We start from the raw sequence: 23071 nt of genomic DNA, 5'->3' as shown, positions 1-23071 counted from the left end.
CAGGTCATTTGAATACTCTCTGTCCTATCTTCAAAATTCTCTAGAGCGTACCTCATTTTAATCAGTGTCATGTATGAGTGTGTTGAACTTGAATTTGTGGTTACCTTGTTGAGTGTTTTGCGATTTTCCTTCATGTAATGGAAATTCATGAGGTAATATATGTAAATTAATAGAGAGAATACATTTTTATTTTCTCGAATAAGGCTTTATATTTTATTAAATGCTGTCAACGATATTGAAGTACTTAGTATTCAAATTTTATATTTGATTCATTGCGGTTAATGCCATGTATGTCATTATTATATGCTGGTGATATTGAATTCCTTGGTACAAATGTAGCATTTATTTGGAGACAATTTTACTGAGGCAAATTTAGAGGGTTCGCACGGTTTTAAGCCACGCCCCATTTTGCAAGTAAGTACCCTTCCGCCAGTAAATCGGAACGATCACGTTTATGTGATTAAGGCAAACCTACGACGGATGTCTGCCTGAGAAATTCCTTCATGGAGGACTTTATAAGGGAAATTAACTCGTATAGACGGAACACATCAATGAATTCACAATTCCTTAGCTTGAAGATAGTTTTTTGCGAATACTGATGAGGAGTCTTTACAAAATGGGGCGTGGCGTAAAGATGTGGCAACTCTAGATTTTTTAAACCAATTTGGTACTGATATGAGGAGGGAATACTTGGTAAGTAAATGTTGTTGATTGGTAACGTAACACCCTGAAATTTGTGAAAAATGTTGAAACGAAATTATAAAATTTACAGTATCAATAATCAGTACAAATGTATTCAAATATAGCAACTAATTTGGGTCAGACGCATTATATGATTCATTGTGGTTAATGTCATTATTATATGCTGCCGGTGATATTGGAATACTTGATATTCAGGGTTACTTTGTGATATTGGAATACTTGGTATTATTTTGAATATCTGTAATGTTGCATTACTCTTCAGAGCTCTAAATCTGCATTATTTTAACATTTATCATTTAATCCAACCCCCCAAAACATTATTTGATAATAATTAGGAAGGAAAAAAGTCTTCAGCACTTAAAATCAAATCTCTTTTAGTAATATTTTTCTCTTATGTATTAAAAAAAAAGATATACAATTTTAGATTTTAATTTATTAATTATATATTTAATATAGGGTAGTAAATTATTTTGTTGCCCAAGACAATTGATAGGAATATGATGAAACTTTCGCGGTGAAATAGTTTATGTTCTGAAGCTTGCGAACTTCGTTCTGTATAAATAACTGAAAAGTAAAACAGATGTTCTAAATTTACCTTTAAATTAGCCCCTTCGAGCCGGGTAGCGAAAACGCGCGCGGAGGCCGGCAGTGTCTTCCGCGAACGTCTTTCCAGGGCCGGGGGCTTTTTTGCTACTAAGCCTAAATCCATGAAATTTCCAAAGTATCAACGCATTGTTTAATGATGCTCTATAGAGTATTTTAACGGCTTATGCTTTGTAAATATTTTTATATATATATATTTTAATTACCTTATTTCTTGTTTAAATGCACATTTTACACATTTTATTTTAATTACTCACCATTTTAGGACTTTTAACATTATACATCTGAAAACTAAATATATTACTTAAAACTCTCTTTTCGTATGAAAAATTTGAAAACAGGGATCTACACACAGTCCTATGTTACATTCCTTGAACTAGTAATAACTCATTTGCCGTTTTGGAGTATTTTTCCGAAAATGTGAACAAACGAAGCATCGTCGTCTCATTTTCTTATCAGTCTCTTCTGAACAAAGTTTTGGAAAATGTCTTTCAGTTAATCTTTCAGAATCAATATAAGAATATCAGAATTTCAGAATCAATATTTGAAATATTTTGCATCATTTCGACGCTTCGACATTGCAACGGTAAAAACAGAAAGAATTCACGTCTAACAAGATATAATTATTTTCTAAACACTGAACTGCAAACCGAAATACTCAACGCTTTAGCGCATATAAAACTTCTGCTTACAATAAACAACTACCACGTGCGAATAAAGTGTGATTTAAAGAGACGTCATAAATCACGCCATTCGGAAACATTTAGTTCGCCGTTTGTTTATATAATCAAAAACACGTGTATGTGAGTCATGCTTCTCTTATTTGGAGTAGAAGGTCTAATGTACATGTATCTGAAACCATATGGACATACAGTGCCATCTTGTGGCAGAAATTATAGTTTGAAAAACGTTCCAGGACAAATACGTGGCACAAATTCGTTCCAGGACAAACACATGACAGTAGGCAGTAGACGGGAAAATGCTCTGTCACGCCTGCGTGTCGGCCGGTAGGTGAGTGTGTTCGTTGCTGGCACGTAGACGTGACAGTCGGCGCGAAGGGGTTAGAATAAGAAGCTCTAATAAGTACAATTCAAAATAGCATATATCTAGATGCAAGCAGGAATTAAAATCGAGTGGGATAACTTGAAATTTCATGCTTTCTTTCTAAATAAAAATATTTTTGTTTAGAAGAAATGTATAATTTCTGACTACTAGAGATTAATTGTTATTAAATTTTCCATATAACAAGAGCATACTTGTTTGTGGTATACTTCTGCTCATTGTAAACGTCGCAAAGTGTAGCAGAAGAGTAGCGCCATCTCGCGGTCAGTAGAAATTTCACGGAGCCTAGCGAAAACACAAAAGAATAGATTCACACTAGCACAGGCCTTGAGTATAATTTGGCCTTGACAAAAGAAAATGCGCATGAACTTTCTACCGAAAGAAAGGTATGAAAAAAATTTGGGAATCTGCGTTTCTAATTTTATAAAGCTGAGGAGAAAATGTAAAATATTAACTTCTATTGAAAATATAATCTCCGCGTAAGAACGGTCAAAAACTGTTCGCGTATGAATAACTACATAATGATAAACTGCAAATTACTACAGCTCGCTGTGTTGTTCTACACAACGTACCCACCAGTTTAGTTATTCCATCATTAAATGTTCCCATATATAGGTGTGAGATGCAAATTCGGATTGTACTCTTCGGCAGTGCATATACTAAAATTGGAACGATACAGAGAAGATTAGCATGGCCCCTGCGCAAGGATGACACGCAAAATCGTGAAGCGTTCCACATTTTTTTCTCTACTTGATAAATCTCTCGAACCTCCGTTGTTTGTATACATTTACGGTTTGTTGAGAAATTCAGCCGGGGCCCCACGAAAGTCTCAAATAATATGAACTCCCATCTTTTATTTTTGGACGATCTGTCATTAACTTAATTTACGACTTCAAAGTGATGACGCTCACAGTTATCATAAAATCTTAAAAGAAAGCTCAAAATGTTTTTATTGATGGAAGTAATTTTTAAATCATTGTGCATAACCTCAGGAGGAAAACATCATTAGTGAAAACTCTGAGAGCCATTGTCTGAAGAATTTGCTTTTGATTTGTGTGACATCATTAAATAATGAAGAATCTACGTGTACATGTATGCTTGAATGTTCCTCGCTGAGTTTTATTTATTTTATATTTTGTGCGAATTTAAGGAACTTTTCATTAAAAACTCGTAGATTTAAAAGTTTAATGTTGCCACTCAGCAAAGCATAAAATATTTATGTTTCAGATTTAATCAGAAAACTCAGTGAAATAAAAGAAGTGTGTTGCCAATCAGCAAAACGCAATATTTCCAGTTTAATCGTATTGCAGAACAACTTTTGGAACCAAATTTTAAACACTCTATAGTCCTCTACCCAAAGGTGAGCAATTCGAAACCCGAATTTTAAATTTCGGTTTTGATTTATTTCATATTTGTGGGAATTTAAGGAATTTGTGGTATAAAATTCAGAGATTTAAAAGCCGTTCATAAGCCGTTCATAAGCATAATCATATTCAGAGATTTAAAAGCCGTTTAAAATCATGAGATATTTATCATTCAAATTTAAACAGAAAACTTGGCGATATAAAAGAAGTGTATTGCCACTCGGTCAAACCAAAAGATAATTTGTCTCTCAAATTAAATTTAAAAAAAACATAGCAATTTAAAGCAAATGGGTTGCCACTGTCCAGCTTAAAATATTTTAATTTTTAAGCGCTGCGTAGCGAAATGTAAGATATTTAATTTTTCTTTCAAATTTATTCTGTTATCAATTAACAATCTAAGAGATTTAAAAGCAAAAAAACGCAGATTCATTTAAAGTATGTTACTCTTTTGTTATCAGGACCGGGTATCCATAAATGTATGTATAGATATATATGTTCATGTGTGCATGTACTTATTTATCTGTGTGTGTACACACATATATGCGCACATACATACACTCGTGCATACATATATACGCTTCTGAATCCGGCCCTGATGATAGAAGAGTACCCAAATTATTATTCATTACTAAATAGACGCGCGAAATTACATTAGTTGAATACATTAAAATTTTTATATCAGGCTTTTAAAGAATGTTTCTCGCCACCGCAAATATCGTCTGCGCATACAGTTCGCGTTGGAGTGTTTAATCATATTTTGTAGAAGGATTTTTGGCATTTGAAAGTAAGATACTAACACGCTACCAGATTAGAACCATCATTTACTTCCAGTTCCATTGCCAAAAGTTAGCCACAGAATGTCACGAAATTATGTGCACAGTTTTAGGTACTAACTAGCATCTACGCGACTAGCCTTCGTCTGGCTTTTAAATGTAACGAAAAAATGCCTAAAGGGAACATCAAACGTTAAATTTAAAAACTGTGCGGAATTTTACCTGCAGAACAACTTCTTTAAACAAACACCCACATTTCTTTTTTAAAAAATGTCTTACATGTAACAAAATTACAATGAAATAAACAATATCCTTTAATACAAATTTAACTATCCTAATAAATAAATTAACCAACTTCCCGTTGTAAAATCTTCAGAATTCAAATGGTATAAATGAAGTCATGAACTTTGTTTCCAAAAGAAATAATGCAAAACGTTTTACATAATTGAAATTATATGTAATTAAAACGTAATAGAAAAAAATTGCAATAAAAAAACAATAAATAAAATATGTAAACCTCCTTGCCATTAGCTGATAAAGAGAGGGAGAAAAATGAAAATTCTTTCTGTTGTGCCTAGCGAGACACATGCGCGTCAGAATAAGAAGATTGCGATGTGCATATTGGGTGTCCAAGAAACAAAAGGAAAAACAGCAACATTTTATCTGATATTTTCAACAGTCAGCAGTCTGAAGGAAAAACGATAGCCAAAACCACGTTTCTAAAAGAATTAATCTATTGAAAATGATACGATAAAATCGAAAAGATAAAATAAAAAAAAATATAATTCGAATTTTGAAAAAATCTCTTCGAGGTGCCCTGGCTCTTGTCTAGATGCACCCTATATATCAAATTTCATAGTTCTGGGTCTATTAGGTTACGCGCAGCACGAACTAAAGACACACAGACTTCTTCTTTTATTATATGTAGGGATGTTGTGTCATGTGATACTGAAGGAAGAATATGAACCATTCATATGCCATTTTTATAAGTTAATATGTGTAAAAATTATACTTCAAAAGGAATATATTACCCATCTATTTCAATGCCAAAACGGCATATATACATTAAAAGTTTTTTTTTTTTTTAAATATTTTTAATACATTAAGGAAAGTTTGTAACTTTGTAATTGTAAAAGTTATTTTAAAAACACTAAAATGTATTATGAACTTCTTTTTTATGCTTTATTAAGTAATGATAATATTTATCATAATGAAATCATATTTTAGTCCAAGGTGTTTCTGTATATTACCGGCAGCGTATGAAACTCCGGCATTGTATAGAATACCTAGGTATTTTACAAAATACCTGGCGTTTTTAGGCAAACTATGAAACATGATAATTATTGCATACTTTACCTAGGCAATGTATAGAACGACTCGGCATTTTGTAGAATGACAAATGCCTTTTAGTCAAAGGATGGAAAAAGTCTTTCGGTGGTCTCTGTGATATTCTGACTGCAAGTTGGCGCTACGCTTCTGCTACACTTTGCGATGTTTACAATGAGCGTACAAATGTATGAAAAACGAATTATGTCTTGTTATATGCAGAGTTTAAAAATTATTAATCCGTAGTAGTCAGAAACTGTTGATTTCATTTTAATAAAAATATTTTTAATTAGAAGGAAAGCATAAAATTTTAAGCTAAAGAACCTTTTATTTATTTATTTATTTTTGTCCCCATATATAAATAGAAGCTTTTTTATCTCGATTTTAATTCCTGCTTGCATCCACTGCACTATTCTGAATTGTTTGCATAACAGCTATTTATTCTAATTTAAAGGTAATTTAGAGCACATATCTTATTTTTCAATGATTTATATAGTAAGAAGTCAGTAGATATGCTATTTTAGTTCAGAACATGCACTATTTCAGTGTAAAATTTTCAAAATATTTCTCTCAGTTGTCCTGGGCCGAAAAATAATTCCCTACTTTAATCAATAGGGCTACTAAATTCACCTATATATAATCAGCATATTAATACACCATGATCTAAAATTTGTATATCTGTTTCCACGACATAGAAATAAAAATATTACTTAAAGAGATTAAATTTTACGTACTGAAGAAGTTTTTTTTAAAATTATTATCAAATAATTGTTTTAGAACATCCTACACAATAAAAGTTTAAATAATGCAGATTTAGATCTCTGTGCAGTATTTGCAACATTGCTTATATTCAAAGCAAGAATAAAATTGTCAGGCCAAAGAAATAGCTATCTTACTTTGGCATAGATTTTGAATGAAACTCAAACTTAAAGTTGCTTTTTGACTAATTTTAGTACTACACAAGTGTGTTTCTCTTTCCAGTTTCATTTGCATTTTAGATTTCATTGATGTTAACATTCATAAATTAGACATTGAATTAAGTGCATTGCAGCAATTTACATTTTCAGTCATAGAGAATATTGAATTTTTCCAATGAAAATAATGAAATTTTTGATAAAGCTATTGATCAAATCAATCTCAGTTTGTTATAAAGAAAAGAGACACAGACATTATAAAATATATTTTAACAGCACAACAAAGCAAGATAATAACTCTCATGATCACAATATATACTTAAGAAAGCATTTAGTAATGTATATCATAAAAATTTGAAAACTTTGATAATAGAAAGGGCACCCTTGAATCTACTCTAACCGAGAGCTGATATCCGAAAATAATGCAACGAATGTGGGCGTGGTTACAAAAGCTAATTCCATTTGGACGAGGTTAAAGTCGGCAGATAATGCTATCAGTGACGTGCAGTCATTTCTTCTAAAACGATATGACACATCAAGCAGAATCAATATTTATTGGGAACATGTTTAGTGCCACTTTACATTATATTGGTGTGGGTGTGGCCATTCTCACCAATAACGCACGCAGTGCGATTTTGATATTTCACATTATTTACTAATCTGTGGATACAATGTCTATTTACAAATGCACATATTTACATATTATCCGCGGCATATTACTTCATCGTGTGTTGACATCTCTTCTCTCTTGCGTATTTCTCTGTCGGACCCCGGTGCTATGTTCTTTGTAAATGTCGCTTGAAAATCTGATGAAAATTAATTTCCACATGAGTGCGGCATATCTCCTTGAGCAAAGGCGGCGGTTGATGCGGTCATTTATGGGATCCCAAGATCAAAAGGCCCCAACGATATGGGCTTCCACTCGTACAACACTGAAACGAGTCTTTAAATTGTGGGGTAGTTCCCGAAGAAAACGCAAAGCTAATATATTTCAGCGTAGTTAATGCCCTATTTCTTTGATAATGCAGTTTTCCAAGCCTTCAGTGGCGTCAGAAATGGAGGCCAATATAGGCATGTAAAAATGATGCACCTCCATTTACTTGGAATTTGGAATTATTTGAAAGTAGTAAAATTTGAAATGGCTAGATTTTTGGTGTGAGTTATCTCTATCTTTTCTAACCTTCTTAATGTTTTCATTAATCTTCGTAACGGTAGGGTAGCCGATACTTCGAATAGTAGGAATATGTGTTCTTGTTAGATTCTGTAAATCTTAAATAATAAAAAAAATTTGAATATTTACAGCTGGTTACAATAATTCTTCCATAAGTAAAACTTCATTTGGTTCGCTTGAATACAACTATCGACTTAACGGCAGGTTCTTAATGAGAAGGCTTTAGATAGAATCATAAATTCTCCTGAATTATAAAAATCTCCACCGAAATCATATTTCACACTAACATCAATAAATTTTAATCTTTACAATTTTCCGTCTATGTTTAACTTACTCACATAGTGTTGTATAAAAGTCTTTCATATAGTGTCCTTTAATAATATAAATTCCTACACACGGAAATTTGTTAATAATGATATTTAGTCACCACTTTTGTGATGAAATAAATGTAAACACGAATTTTAAGAGGGCCTTATTAGAGCAAGATCATACTTCATAGGATCATCTCTATAGTTTGATTAGCGAGTTCACTCACCGAACTTCGCAAAAATTCCAGCCACGATGATGTGTGAAGGTGTTTTTTCCTGAGCGTGAAGCGGACTGGATTTAGGGCTTCGGCTTTTATCGAGTCATTGATGATCGCACCTCTCGCCATTGCGGCGACGGGAAGGAAAGAACTCGTTCTGAGTGGTTTTTTATAACTATAAGGCTAGATTATGGTCCAGTGAGTTTTTAATCTCTCATTGTACGAAGGTCAATTTATAGTCAAAGAATGTCTAGCAGGACAAAGGTGCATTGGCAGTCGAGGAGGTTAGAATACATGGAGATGGTTTCTCTGCTATTACAGTACGAAGAAAGTGAAACACGCCACGTGAGGGCAAGAAAACGATTACCTTACAGAGCGAAGTGAGGTAAAACACCAGCTGGTTTCAAGTTCTCAGTCTGTTTTCTGATTTTGTATGCGTAGATCTGAAAGGCACTGAATTGTTACAGCGAAATAATGTCTACATTTCCATGTAAAGGAATGTTTTAGAACGTGTGTTTAAATGACCTTCAAGAAAGAGTTTGATTATTTTCTTTGTGTACAGTACACGAAGAAAGATATATAGTTCTCAGATTTACCTTTTCATAATAACACTAAGAGTGATATTCGTAATTAACTGATATGTGATGACAAAACGATAAGTAAACAAGGGGAGTGGCAAGCTCTCCATGGAAAAGAAAACAGTTTACTTTAATGTCTGATCATAATTACATTACAGGTGTGTTACCTTTTATATGTTTAACTACATTTTATTTTGTGCTCAAGTAAATATATAATAACTGGATTTGATATTTAGTCACATTTGTTGTGTGAGTTTTAAAATAACAACGTAAAATTTACATATTTCTATCATTGTTTATTCAAATTAAGTGTTTTCGAAACATAAGTAATATTTATCACGTGAAAAATTTGAGAATTATATACATACTTAGAATAAATAAAGTATAATTAAATTACAGTTTGAGTACATAGTTACTGTTTTGTGTTCACAATACTTTTAACACAATACATTCATTAATTACAGGATGCAATTATATAATGTAGAAATTTACATAATGTAGAAATGAAATGAAATGGCGAGAAAAGGAAAGGAAAAAGGGCGTGAAGAATCTGCGATCCTTTACGACTACCAGGAACAAAATTGGGTGTGGTTAGAGCACATCAATCTTTCTAAGGCACCACTACTAAGGGCATGCTTTCCCCCTTTTTTGGCTTCCCTTTGACTGCGTGGAGGGCATCTCCATGAGTTCTAACCTCTTTGTCGGCAGTGCTTTTCGTGAATTTCATCACTGGGTGGCAATCGCAAACCGCAATGCTTAGGCTATACATTCAACATTTGTAAAATAGCTCGTTAATAACAAGATGTGTATTTCATTTAAAAATTATCGCTCTTTACTAATAGTAATACCGGATGGTATATTGTAGCATGCCATACTGAAAAGTTTTCTTCTTTTTAACAAATTTTTTATGGTTTCATTTAAATAATTAGTCGCAACATATAACTGATGTTACATGTAATACAGATTTAATATAAATATATAATACAGAATTTCTTTAACAAAACCCATCATCACGCAAGGTTTTAAACCTTTAAAATTGTTTTGAAATGTTCTTTTGTATATAAACAAGCTTCTTAATATGTGTATGTATGTGTGTTCGACTCAATACTTCTCGTCTTACCGTTATTCGAGGGTGCTGTAAAAAATCTCTTTGTCAACTCCAAATTTGTTTGATAGCCAAGTCATATTTAGAATTATTTTTTAATTTAGTTCATTTCATGCAAGTAACTGCTCCCTACTTCTTGTGTACCCTCACAATCCTCATGGAATAAATGAATCTGTCAGTAACACCTTCTAAATCGCTGTAAACCTAGCTCATGTGAATTAAATCTAATTTTTTTTTTCTCTCAAAGAATAGAAATATTTGTGTAAATTTTTATTCTGATCCGCACTGTAAACTTCTGTGATGTGTATTTAGTTTACATTGAGATACTGCGTCCTAAGTGTACATTCAGTGTGTTGAAATCTCAGAAAATGTGCATGCCTATAGTATATGAGCACTGATTATTGATTATATTGCACTATTTATTATGTTCTTACATTACATATTTCTTCATCTTCATGTCATAAAAATGTTCTATCATACTGGACAAATATCTGTTTTTTACTAAAATGATATTTTAACCTACTATATATGTATACTGTTTGAGGCATATTTATTTATTTATTTTTTTCCCAATTGCATTGCAATCCACTCTAAGAAGTGAATTCAATGCAATTAAAATTTAAGGATGCATATAATTTATAAGAAATGTTAATTGCATTCATTTTTTATGAAATTTATTACTTTTTAGCTGTACTATCTTTTAACTTTGAGTCAGGTCATTTGAATACTCTCTGTCCTATCTTCAAAATTCTCTAGAGCGTACCTCATTTTAATCAGTGTCATGTATGAATGTGTTGAACTTGAATTTGTGGTTACCTTGTTGAGTGTTTTGCGATTTTCCTTCATGTAATGGAAATTCATGAGGTAATATATGTAAATTAATAGAGAGAATACATTTTTATTTTCTCGAATAAGGCTTTATATTTTATTAAATGCTGTCAACGATATTGAAGTACTTAGTATTCAAATTTTATATTTGATTCATTGCGGTTAATGCCATGTATGTCATTATTATATGCTGGTGATATTGAATTCCTTGGTACAAATGTAGCATTTATTTGGAGACAATTTTACTGAGGCAAATTTAGAGGGTTCGCACGGTTTTAAGCCACGCCCCATTTTGCAAGTAAGTACCCTTCCGCCAGTAAATCGGAACGATCACGTTTATGTGATTAAGGCAAACCTACGACGGATGTCTGCTTGAGAAATTCCTTCATGGAGGACTTTATAAGGGAAATTAACTCGTATAGACGGGACACATCAATGAATTCACAATTCCTTAGCTTGAAGATAGTTTTTTGCGAATACTGATGAGGAGTCTTTACAAAATGGGGCGTGGCGTAAAGATGTGGCAACTCTAGATTTTTTAAACCAATTTGGTACTGATATGAGGAGGGAATACTTGGTAAGTAAATGTTGTTGATTGGTAACGTAACACCCTGAAATTTGTGAAAAATGTTGAAACGAAATTATAAAATTTACAGTATCAATAATCAGTACAAATGTATTCAAATATAGCAACTAATTTGGGTCAGACGCATTATATGATTCATTGTGGTTAATGTCATTATTATATGCTGCCGGTGTTATTGGAATACTTGATATTCAGGGTTACTTTGTGATATTGGAATACTTGGTATTATTTTGAATATCTGTAATGTTGCATTACTCTTCAGAGCTCTAAATCTGCATTATTTTAACATTTATCATTTAATCCAACCCCCCAAAACATTATTTGATAATAATTAGGAAGGAAAAAAGTCTTCAGCACTTAAAATCAAATCTCTTTTAGTAATATTTTTCTCTTATGTATTAAAAAAAAAGATATACAATTTTAGATTTTAATTTATTAATTATATATTTAATATAGGGTAGTAAATTATTTTGTTGCCCAGGACAATTGATAGGAATATGATGAAACTTTCGCGGTGAAATAGTTTATGTTCTGAAGCTTGCGAACTTCGTTCTGTATAAATAACTGAAAAGTAAAACAGATGTTCTAAATTTACCTTTAAATTAGCCCCTTCGAGCCGGGTAGCGAAAACGCGCGCGGAGGCCGGCAGTGTCTTCCGCGAACGTCTTTCCAGGGCCGGGGGCTTTTTTGCTACTAAGCCTAAATCCATGAAATTTCCAAAGTATCAACGCATTGTTTAATGATGCTCTATAGAGTATTTTAACGGCTTATGCTTTGTAAATATTTTTATATATATATATTTTAATTACCTTATTTCTTGTTTAAATGCACATTTTACACATTTTATTTTAATTACTCACCATTTTAGGACTTTTAACATTATACATCTGAAAACTAAATATATTACTTAAAACTCTCTTTTCGTATGAAAAATTTGAAAACAGGGATCTACACACAGTCCTATGTTACATTCCTTGAACTAGTAATAACTCATTTGCCGTTTTGGAGTATTTTTCCGAAAATGTGAACAAACGAAGCATCGTCGTCTCATTTTCTTATCAGTCTCTTCTGAACAAAGTTTTGGAAAATGTCTTTCAGTTAATCTTTCAGAATCAATATAAGAATATCAGAATTTCAGAATCAATATTTGAAATATTTTGCATCATTTCGACGCTTCGACATTGCAACGGTAAAAACAGAAAGAATTCACGTCTAACAAGATATAATTATTTTCTAAACACTGAACTGCAAACCGAAATACTCAACGCTTTAGCGCATATAAAACTTCTGCTTACAATAAACAACTACCACGTGCGAATAAAGTGTGATTTAAAGAGACGTCATAAATCACGCCATTCGGAAACATTTAGTTCGCCGTTTGTTTATATAATCAAAAACACGTGTATGTGAGTCATGCTTCTCTTATTTGGAGTAGAAGGTCTAATGTACATGTATCTGAAACCATATGGACATACAGTGCCATCTTGTGGCAGAAATTATAGTTTGAAAAACGTTCCAGGACAAATACGTGGCACAAATTCGTTCCAGGACAAACACATGACAGTAGGCAGTAGACGGGAAAATGCTCTGTCACGCCTGCGTGTCGGCCGGTAGGTGAGTGTGTTCGTTGCTGGCACGTAGACGTGACAGTCGGCGCGAAGGGGTTAGAATAAGAAGCTCTAATAAGTACAATTCAAAATAGCATATATCTAGATGCAAGCAGGAATTAAAATCGAGTGGGATAACTTGAAATTTCATGCTTTCTTTCTAAATAAAAATATTTTTGTTTAGAAGAAATGTATAATTTCTGACTACTAGAGATTAATTGTTATTAAATTTTCCATATAACAAGAGCATACTTGTTTGTGGTATACTTCTGCTCATTGTAAACGTCGCAAAGTGTAGCAGAAGAGTAGCGCCATCTCGCGGTCAGTAGAAATTTCACGGAGCCTAGCGAAAACACAAAAGAATAGATTCACACTAGCACAGGCCTTGAGTATAATTTGGCCTTGACAAAAGAAAATGCGCATGAACTTTCTACCGAAAGAAAGGTATGAAAAAAATTTGGGAATCTGCGTTTCTAATTTTATAAAGCTGAGGAGAAAATGTAAAATATTAACTTCTATTGAAAATATAATCTCCGCGTAAGAACGGTCAAAAACTGTTCGCGTATGAATAACTACATAATGATAAAACTGCAAATTACTACAGCTCGCTGTGTTGTTCTACACAACGTACCCACCAGTTTAGTTATTCCATCATTAAATGTTCCCATATATAGGTGTGAGATGCAAATTCGGATTGTACTCGCTTCGGCAGTGCATATACTAAAATTGGAACGATACAGAGAAGATTAGCATGGCCCCTGCGCAAGGATGACACGCAAAATCGTGAAGCGTTCCACATTTTTTTCTCTACTTGATAAATCTCTCGAACCTCCGTTGTTTGTATACATTTACGGTTTGTTGAGAAATTCAGCCGGGGCCCCACGAAAGTCTCAAATAATATGAACTCCCATCTTTTATTTTTGGACGATCTGTCATTAACTTAATTTACGACTTCAAAGTGATGACGCTCACAGTTATCATAAAATCTTAAAAGAAAGCTCAAAATGTTTTTATTGATGGAAGTAATTTTTAAATCATTGTGCATAACCTCAGGAGGAAAACATCATTAGTGAAAACTCTGAGAGCCATTGTCTGAAGAATTTGCTTTTGATTTGTGTGACATCATTAAATAATGAAGAATCTACGTGTACATGTATGCTTGAATGTTCCTCGCTGAGTTTTATTTATTTTATATTTTGTGCGAATTTAAGGAACTTTTCATTAAAAACTCGTAGATTTAAAAGTTTAATGTTGCCACTCAGCAAAGCATAAAATATTTATGTTTCAGATTTAATCAGAAAACTCAGTGAAATAAAAGAAGTGTGTTGCCAATCAGCAAAACGCAATATTTCCAGTTTAATCGTATTGCAGAACAACTTTTGGAACCAAATTTTAAACACTCTATAGTCCTCTACCCAAAGGTGTGCAATTCGAAACCCGAATTTTAAATTTCGGTTTTGATTTATTTCATATTTGTGGGAATTTAAGGAATTTGTGGTATAAAATTCAGAGATTTAAAAGCCGTTCCTAAGCTCTTCATAAGCCGTTCATAAGCATAATCATATTCAGAGATTTAAAAGCCGTTTAAAATCATGAGATATTTATCATTCAAATTTAACCAGAAAACTTGGCGATATAAAAGAAGTGTACTGTCTGTCTATGGTAAGAACAGCTCTCGCCAGTTTGTCTGCAGCTGTCTGTTGCCGTAGAAACGAGCCCTAACCCATTTTTCGTAGGGGTGTCTTGAAGACTTACTTCTGAGTTTGCCACCTTGGCGCATTTAAAGATGATTTGGCGATATTCACATTTTGTTTTAGTTTCAAGTAAAATGCTTGTTGACCCTTTGCGTCGACCCCGACATCCAATTTCCGAAAATGAAATTCGATGGCGTAGATAAAGCTTTTGCAGTCAAGAAACGGTCTTTGATTTTTCCGTGTGAGGTACAAGTCGCTAAATTTGCAATCCCTCTAGATGTACAATGAGTAAAAATAAGCTTGTAGGGAAATAAATTTAAAAATCCGTGTTTATTTTTGAAGAAAAATTTTAATTTCGACATTTAAAAAAATCATGCTATTATTTTGCTTCTTTTTTGTTTATTTGTTTGCTTGCAAAATCATAGATGACATCTTAGAAATCTACTTGATTACCCCATTCTCTTTATATAGTATAGACGCACTTCATAAATATAAAATAAATTTAATTTTTATAGTTCTCCCCTCTAGCTGATCTACCGTGAACATTCAAAGCAATTTCTTCAGTCTTTAAATGACGTTCTGCTATGTTTTTATTTCAAAATTTTCTGTTAATTTATTGCTTGTGCTTTAATAATGACTAAAAATTTCATCATCAAATGTATATAGAATCATCTTGAAAGTAAAAGCATTTTTTTACATACCCATGCTCTCAATAAATACTTTTTGCGAACATTTCTTCTTTTCTCATACCTTTAAACTAAACCAAAAGCTGGTTAATTTAATGGCGGAAGGAAGCGAAGGTGAATTAAAATCGAAACTGCTTTTTCCTTAATTACCAGTGGTTTGGGTTGGTTTATATGATTACGGAAAGCCTCCCGGCCTAAGAGGAGGGATGCCTCCATGGAGGGCTTGCTAAGGGAAACTGGCTGTGCGCCCAAAACCGTATCATGTTGCCAAAATTTCTTAAAAGTTAAATTGCTGTCAATCCATGTTTCATCGATGTAAACGATGTGGCGTTCGTTCACTTGCTCTGAGTTTTCTCATTTCGCGTAAATAATTGTTCCTCCAAAATACAATGTGAGGTCTTTCGATAAGATTTTTTTTTTTTTTCTACGCATTCCAACGAAAATTCATTGAACACAAAACTTTGCACAAAGAGTCTTTTTGCCACGGGAAGTCTAATTTTTGCCTCAAGACAGGCAGTAATTTCCGCACAGATGGCACTTTCTTTTCTTTGATGTAAAAGTCTTGTATTGTCTGCCGTAGAACGCATCTGTCAAAATCGTAAATTTCACATTTATGATTAGCAGGGCTTTTACATTTCTTTCCAAGTGTATTCAGAAGTTTATTTTCACCCATTGTTGATACTTCGCTCTTCAAAACTTAAGGAAGAGGAATTACTAAAGAGTTCGCCGAAACTTCAGAAGCGCAAAATTCTGCGACACTATACACGATTTGACGTGACTGAGACTTTAAAGGTTGACCTTTCTTAAACTGGAAGGGCATATTAAAAAATTGGCGATTAACAAAGCACTACGAAAATCAAGCTAAATAGAAGCGAATTTGAGCAAATGCTAGCACAAATGATATAACAACGAGAATAAAAAGAGCTAATAGTAATAATATAAGGCTTAAGAAAAGATGCGTGCAGCTGGAATGAAGCCGAGAAGACGAATGATAAACTTCCCTTAAGCCAACAGTCGCCAAAAACAAAATAACAATAAAGCAACCCTTGGTTCGTCCCTATTTGAAATATACTAGCCCTGTTTCTATAGCGACCGCCACTCGCCAGACACCGTGGCGGGAACTGTTCTTACCGTAGACAGACAGTATTACCACTCGGCCAAACCAAAAGATAATTTGTCTCTCAAATTAAATTAAAAAAAAACATAGCAATTTAAAGCAAATGGGTTGCCACTGTCCAGCTTAAAATATTTTAATTTTTAAGCGCTGCGTGGCGAAATGTAAGATATTTAATTTTTCTTTCAAATTTATTCTGTTATCAATTAACAATCTAAGAGATTTAAAAGCAAAAAAACGCAGATTCAATTAAAGTATGTTACTCTTTTGTTATCAGGACCGGGTATCCATAAATGTATGTATAGATATATATGTTCATGTGTGCATGTACTTATTTATCTGTGTGTGTACACACATATATGCGCACATACATACACTCGTGCATACATATATACGCTTCTGAATCCGGCCCTGATGATAGAAGAGTACCCAAATTATTATTCATTACTAAATAGACGCGCGAAATTACATTAGTTGAATACATTAAAATTTTTATATCAGGCTTTTAAAGAATGTTTCTCGCCACCGCAAATATCGTCTGCGCATACAGTTCGCGTTGGAGTGTTTAATCATATTTTGTAGAAGGATTTTTGGCATTTGAAAGTAAGTTACTAACACGCTACCAGATTAGAACCATCATTTACTTCCAGTTCCATTGCCAAAAGTTAGCCACAGAATGTCACGAAATTATGTGCACAGTTTTAGGTACTAACTAGCAGCTACGCGACTAGCCTTCGTCTGGCTTTTAAATGTAACGAAAAAATGCCTAAAGGGAACATCAAACGTTAAATTTAAAAACTGTGCGGAATTTTACCTGCAGAACAACTTCTTTAAACAAACACCCACATTTCTTTTTTAAAAAATGTCTTACATGTAACAAAATTACAATGAAATAAACAATATCCTTTAATACAAATTTAACTATCCTAATAAATAAATTAACCAACTTCCCGTTGTAAAATCTTCAGAATTCAAATGGTATAAATGAAGTCATGAACTTTGTTTCCAAAAGAAATAATGCAAAACGTTTTACATAATTGAAATTATATGTAATTAAAACGTAATATAAAAAAATTGCAATAAAAAAACAATAAATAAAATATGTAAACCTCCTTGCCATTAGCTGATAAAGAGAGGGAGAAAAATGAAAATTCTTTCTGTTGTGCCTAGCGAGACACATGCGCGTCAGAATAAGAAGATTGCGATGTGCATATTGCGTGTCCAAGAAACAAAAGGAAAAACAGCAACATTTTATCTGATATTTTCAACAGTCAGCAGTCTGAAGGAAAAACGATAGCCAAAACCACGTTTCTAAAAGAATTAATCTATTGAAAATGATACGATAAAATCGAAAAGATAAAATAAAAAAAAATATAATTCGAATTTTGAAAAAATCTCTTCGAGGTGCCCTGGCTCTTGTCTAGATGCACCCTATATATCAAATTTCATAGTTCTGGGTCTATTAGGTTACGCGCAGCACGAACTAAAGACACACAGACTTCTTCTTTTATTATATGTAGGGATGTTGTGTCATGTGATACTGAAGGAAGAATATGAACCATTCATATGCCATTTTTATAAGTTAATATGTGTAAAAATTATACTTCAAAAGGAATATATTAGCCATCTATTTCAATGCCAAAACGGCATATATACATTAAAAGTTTTTTTTCTTTTTTTAAATATTTTTAATACATTAAGGAAATTTTGTAACTTTGTAATTGTAAAAGTTATTTTAAAAACACTAAAATGTATTATGAACTTCTTTTTTTATGCTTTATTAAGTAATGATAATATTTATCATAATGAAATCATATTTTAGTCCAAGGTAGAAATAAAATAACTAAAACTACCGTATTTACTCGCACTTTTTCTGCCAATTTTTTATTTGTAACAGTCTAGCTGCGACTATGATGCGGGGGAAAATGTACTACACCATACTGTACCCTTTTGACGATTTTTCTGCTTCAAAACGGGGGTCCAACTTTTAAGTGAGAGGCACTATTACGTGAGTAAAGACGGTATATACACTCCCCTTTTGTGGTAATAAAATTTTGATTTTTACAAAATTTGTTAAAAATACAGGCATATTAAATATCAGATTTATAAAACGTTTAAAATCAAGTTCTATCTATGCAATAAATTGATTTAAGAATATATTATAAAAAGAATTGGTACTTTTCAGTTTCGCCGGCGCAAATCTTGCCAAGCAGACGTTATTGGCGACAACATACCGTACACAAGTACTGACGTAAAAAATGTTAACAAATGTTAGCCCTAAGAATTGTTTATTTGGAAGGCATAAACATTTTAATATCGCTTAAATTTTTGTCTAAAGCCAATAAATAAAGACAATAAATCTGTAAAAAGGCGTTAATTATGAATTTACTATGCTTTCTTGGTTCAACATCGAGATTCGAAGGTTCATATCCCATGACCACAAGTGATCTCACGTAAACTACGCTACAAAAATCTAATTCTCTCAGTAATTATCTACATTAATTTCAAGTTAAATCTTAATTTGGAATACAAGTTTAAATGCAAGAATTATTTCAATTCGTATGAATAGCTAACTGAGAAATTATGTAAAACCGTAATGTTGTACTTCGCTACTGCATTCTCATTAGAATTGATGAATTCCCTTGACTGTGCCTTTTCTGTATTTTCGCCTTCGGATGAGTGGTGTTATTGCATTCTAATTGACTTAATTACCGCGAATGGCTTTAGGGCCTGGTAAAAATTCTATGTAATTGTTATGCCAGTATTGAAAGAAAGAATCAATCTGATAAGAAATGACTGCAACTTGTTTCGAAGATGAGGCGCAAAAGGTTCAGCGAGGATATCCCTTTTCGTATCAGTTGTACCATTATTGGCGACTTTATGGCCTGCGCCGGCAAAACTGAAAAGTGCCAAAAAATTCAACAAAAGAAATTTTGTTGCATATAATCCTGTTAAAATTTAATGGACGGAACTTTTAACGGTAGACGTTAAGTATACGGTAATATTATATAATGCGATGCTGCTGCAAAATGAATGATTTTTTCATAACAAATGCCATTTACTCGGCATTAAGACTATTGAAAAACCATTTTTATCAAAAATGTGAATCATTGAAGACGAAATTTATTAAAAAGGAGTTCTAAAAATTCTGTATATTACCGGCAGCGTATGAAACTCCGGCATTGTATAGAATACCTAGGTATTTTACAAAATACCTGGCGTTTTTAGGCAAACTATGAAACATGATAATTATTGCATACTTTACCTAGGCAATGTATAGAACGACTCGGCATTTTGTAGAATGACAAATGCCTTTTAGTCAAAGGATGGAAAAAGTCTTTCGGTGGTCTCTGTGATATTCAGACTGCAAGTTGGCGCTACGCTTCTGCTACACTTTGCGATGTTTACAATGAGCGTACAAATGTATCAAAAACGAATTATGTCTTGTTATATGCAGAGTTTAAAAATTATTAATCCGTAGTAGTCAGAAACTGTTGATTTCATTTTAATAAAAATATTTTTAATTAGAAGGAAAGCATGAAATTTTAAGCTAAAGAACCTTTAATTTTTTATTTATTTATTTATTTATTTATTTTTTGTCCCCATATATAAATACAAGCTTTTTTATCTCGATTTTATTTCCTGCTTCCATCCACTGTTCTGAACTATTTCAGTTCAGAACATATACTATTTCAGTGTAAAATTTTCAAAATATTTCTCTCAGTTGTACTGGGCCGAAAAATAATTCCCTACTTTAATCAACAGGGCTACTAAATTCATCTATATATAATCAGCATATTAATACACCATGATCTAAAATTTGTATATCTGTCCACGACATAGGAATAAAAATATTACTTAAAGTGATTAAATTTTACGTACTGAAGAAGTTTTTTTAAAATTATTATCAAATAATTGTTTTAGAACATCCTACACAATAAAAGTTTAAATAATGCAGATTTAGATCTTTGTGCAGTATTTGCAACATTGCTTATATTCAAAGCAAGAATAAAATTGTCAGGCCAAAGAAATAGCTATCTTACTTTGGCATAGATTTTGAATGAAACTCAAACTTAAAGTTGCTTTTTGACTAATTTTAGTACTACACAAGTGTGTTTCTCTTTCCAGTTTCATTTGCATTTTAGATTTCATTGATGTTAACATTCATAAATTAGACATTGAATTAAGTGCATTGCAGCAATTTACATTTTCAGTCATAGAGAATATTGAATTTTTCCAATGAAAATAATGAAATTTTTGATAAAGCTATTGATCAAATCAATCTCAGTTTGTTATAAAGAAAAGAGACACAGACATTATAAAATATATTTTAACAGCACAACAAAGCAAGATAATAACTCTCATGATCACAATATATACTTAAGAAAACATTTAGTAATGTATATCATAAAAATTTGAAAACTTTGATAATAGAAAGGGCACCCTTGAATCTACTCTAACCGAGAGCTGATATCCGAAAATAATGCAACGAATGTGGGCGTGGTTACAAAAGCTAATTCCATTTGGACGAGGTTAAAGTCGGCAGATAATGCTATCAGTGACGTGCAGTCGTTTCTTCTAAAACGATATGACACATCAAGCAGAATCAATATTTATTGGGAACATGTTTAGTGCCACTTTACATTATATTGGTGTGGGCGTGGCCATTCTCACCAATAACGCACGCAGTGCGATTTTGATATTTCACATTATTTACTAATCTGTGGATACAATGTCTATTTACAAATGCACATATTTAGATATTATCCGCGGCATATTATTTCATCGTGTGTTGACATCTCTTCTCTCTTGCGTATTTCTCTGTCGGACCCCGGTGCTATGTTCTTTGTAAATGTCCCTTGAAAATCTGATGAAAATTAATTTCCACATGAGTGCGGCATATCTCCTTGAGCAAAGGCAGCGGTTGATGCGGTCATTCATGGGATCCCAAGATCAAAAGGCCCCAACGATATGGGCTTCCACTCGTACATCACTGAAACGAGTCTTTAAATTGTGGGGTAGTTCCCGAAGAAAACACAAAGCTAATATATTTCAGCGTAGTTAAAGCCCTATTTCTTTGATAATGCAGTTTTCCAAGCCTTCAGTGGCGTCAGAAATGGAGGCCAATATAGGCATGTAAAAATGATGCACCTCCATTTACATGGAATTTGGAATTATTTGAAAGTAGTAAAATTTGAAATGGCTAGATTTTTGGTGTGAGTTATCTCTATCTTTTCTAACCTTCTTAATGTTTTCATTAATCTTCGTAACGGTAGGGTAGCCGATACTTCGAATAGTAGGAATATGTGTTCTTGTTAGATTCTGTAAATCTTAAATAATAAAAAAAATTTGAATATTTACAGCTGGTTACAATAATTCTTCCATAAGTAAAACTTCATTTGGTTCGCTTGAATGCAACTATCGACTTAACGGCAGGTTCTTAATGAGAAGGCTTTAGATAGAATCATAAATTCTCCTGAATTATAAAAATCTCCACCGAAATCATATTTCACACTAACATCAATAAATTTTAATCTTTACAATTTTCCGTCTATGTTTAACTTACTCACATAGTGTTGTATAAAAGTCTTTCATATAGTGTCCTTTAATAATATAAATTCCTACACACGGAAATTTGTTAATAATGATATTTAGTCACCACTTTTGTGATGAAATAAATGTAAACACGAATTTTAAGAGGGCCTTATTAGAGCAAGATCATACTTCATAGGATCATTTCTATAGTATGATTAGCGAGTTCACTCACCGAACTTCGCAAAAATCCCAGCCACGATGATGTGTGAAGGTGTTTTTTCCTGAGCGTGAAGCGGACTGGATTTAGGGCTTCGGCTTTTATCGAGTCATTGATGATCGCACCTCTCGCCATTGCGGCGACGGGAAGGAAAGAACTCGTTCTGAGTGGTTTTTTATAACTATAAGGCTAGATTATGGTCCAGTGAGTTTTTAATCTCTCATTGTACGAAGGTCAATTTATAGTCAAAGAATGTCTAGCAGGACAAAGGTGCATTGGCAGTCAAGGAGGTTAGAATACATGGAGATGGTTTCTCTGCTATTACAGTACGAAGAAAGTGAAACACGCCACGTGAGGGCAAGAAAACGATTACCTTACAGAGCGAAGTGAGGTAAAACACCAGCTGGTTTCAAGTTCTCAGTCTGTTTTCTGATTTTGTATGCGTAGATCTGAAAGGCACTGAATTGTTACAGCGAAATAATGTCTACATTTCCATGTAAAGGAATGTTTTAGAACATGTGTTTAAATGACCTTCAAGAAAGAGTTTGATTATTTTCTTTGTGTACAGTACACGAAGAAAGATATATAGTTCTCAGATTTACCTTTTCATAATAACACTAAGAGTGATATTCGTAATTAACTGATATGTGATGACAAAACGATAAGTAAACAAGGGGAGT

General features: G+C 32.9%; 4 non-coding genes across 4 annotated transcripts; all 4 read left to right on the top strand.

The window, feature by feature from the left end:
- Window positions 1-3004: 3004 nt before the first annotated feature.
- Window positions 3005-3109, top strand: LOC146995140 (U6 spliceosomal RNA). Its single transcript, XR_015043743.1, has one exon. It is a non-coding gene; the product is annotated as a U6 spliceosomal RNA (small nuclear RNA).
- Window positions 3110-8397: 5288 nt separating this feature from the next.
- Window positions 8398-8607, top strand: LOC146995139 (small nucleolar RNA U3). Its single transcript, XR_015043733.1, has one exon. It is a non-coding gene; the product is annotated as a small nucleolar RNA U3 (small nucleolar RNA).
- A 5234-nt stretch (window positions 8608-13841) lies between these two features.
- On the top strand, window positions 13842-13948 carry LOC118194270 (U6 spliceosomal RNA). The gene has a single exon (XR_004759073.1). It is a non-coding gene; the product is annotated as a U6 spliceosomal RNA (small nuclear RNA).
- An 8405-nt stretch (window positions 13949-22353) lies between these two features.
- Window positions 22354-22563, top strand: LOC146995138 (small nucleolar RNA U3). The gene has a single exon (XR_015043757.1). It is a non-coding gene; the product is annotated as a small nucleolar RNA U3 (small nucleolar RNA).
- Window positions 22564-23071: the final 508 nt, after the last annotated feature.

Source organism: Stegodyphus dumicola, chromosome 10 (genome assembly GCF_044657685.1).
Source record: "Stegodyphus dumicola isolate Sdum_Otavi_A_Nest chromosome 10, ASM4465768v1".
Taxonomy (NCBI): Eukaryota; Metazoa; Arthropoda; class Arachnida; order Araneae; family Eresidae; genus Stegodyphus; species Stegodyphus dumicola.
This window is presented reverse-complemented; position numbering and strand designations above follow the sequence as displayed.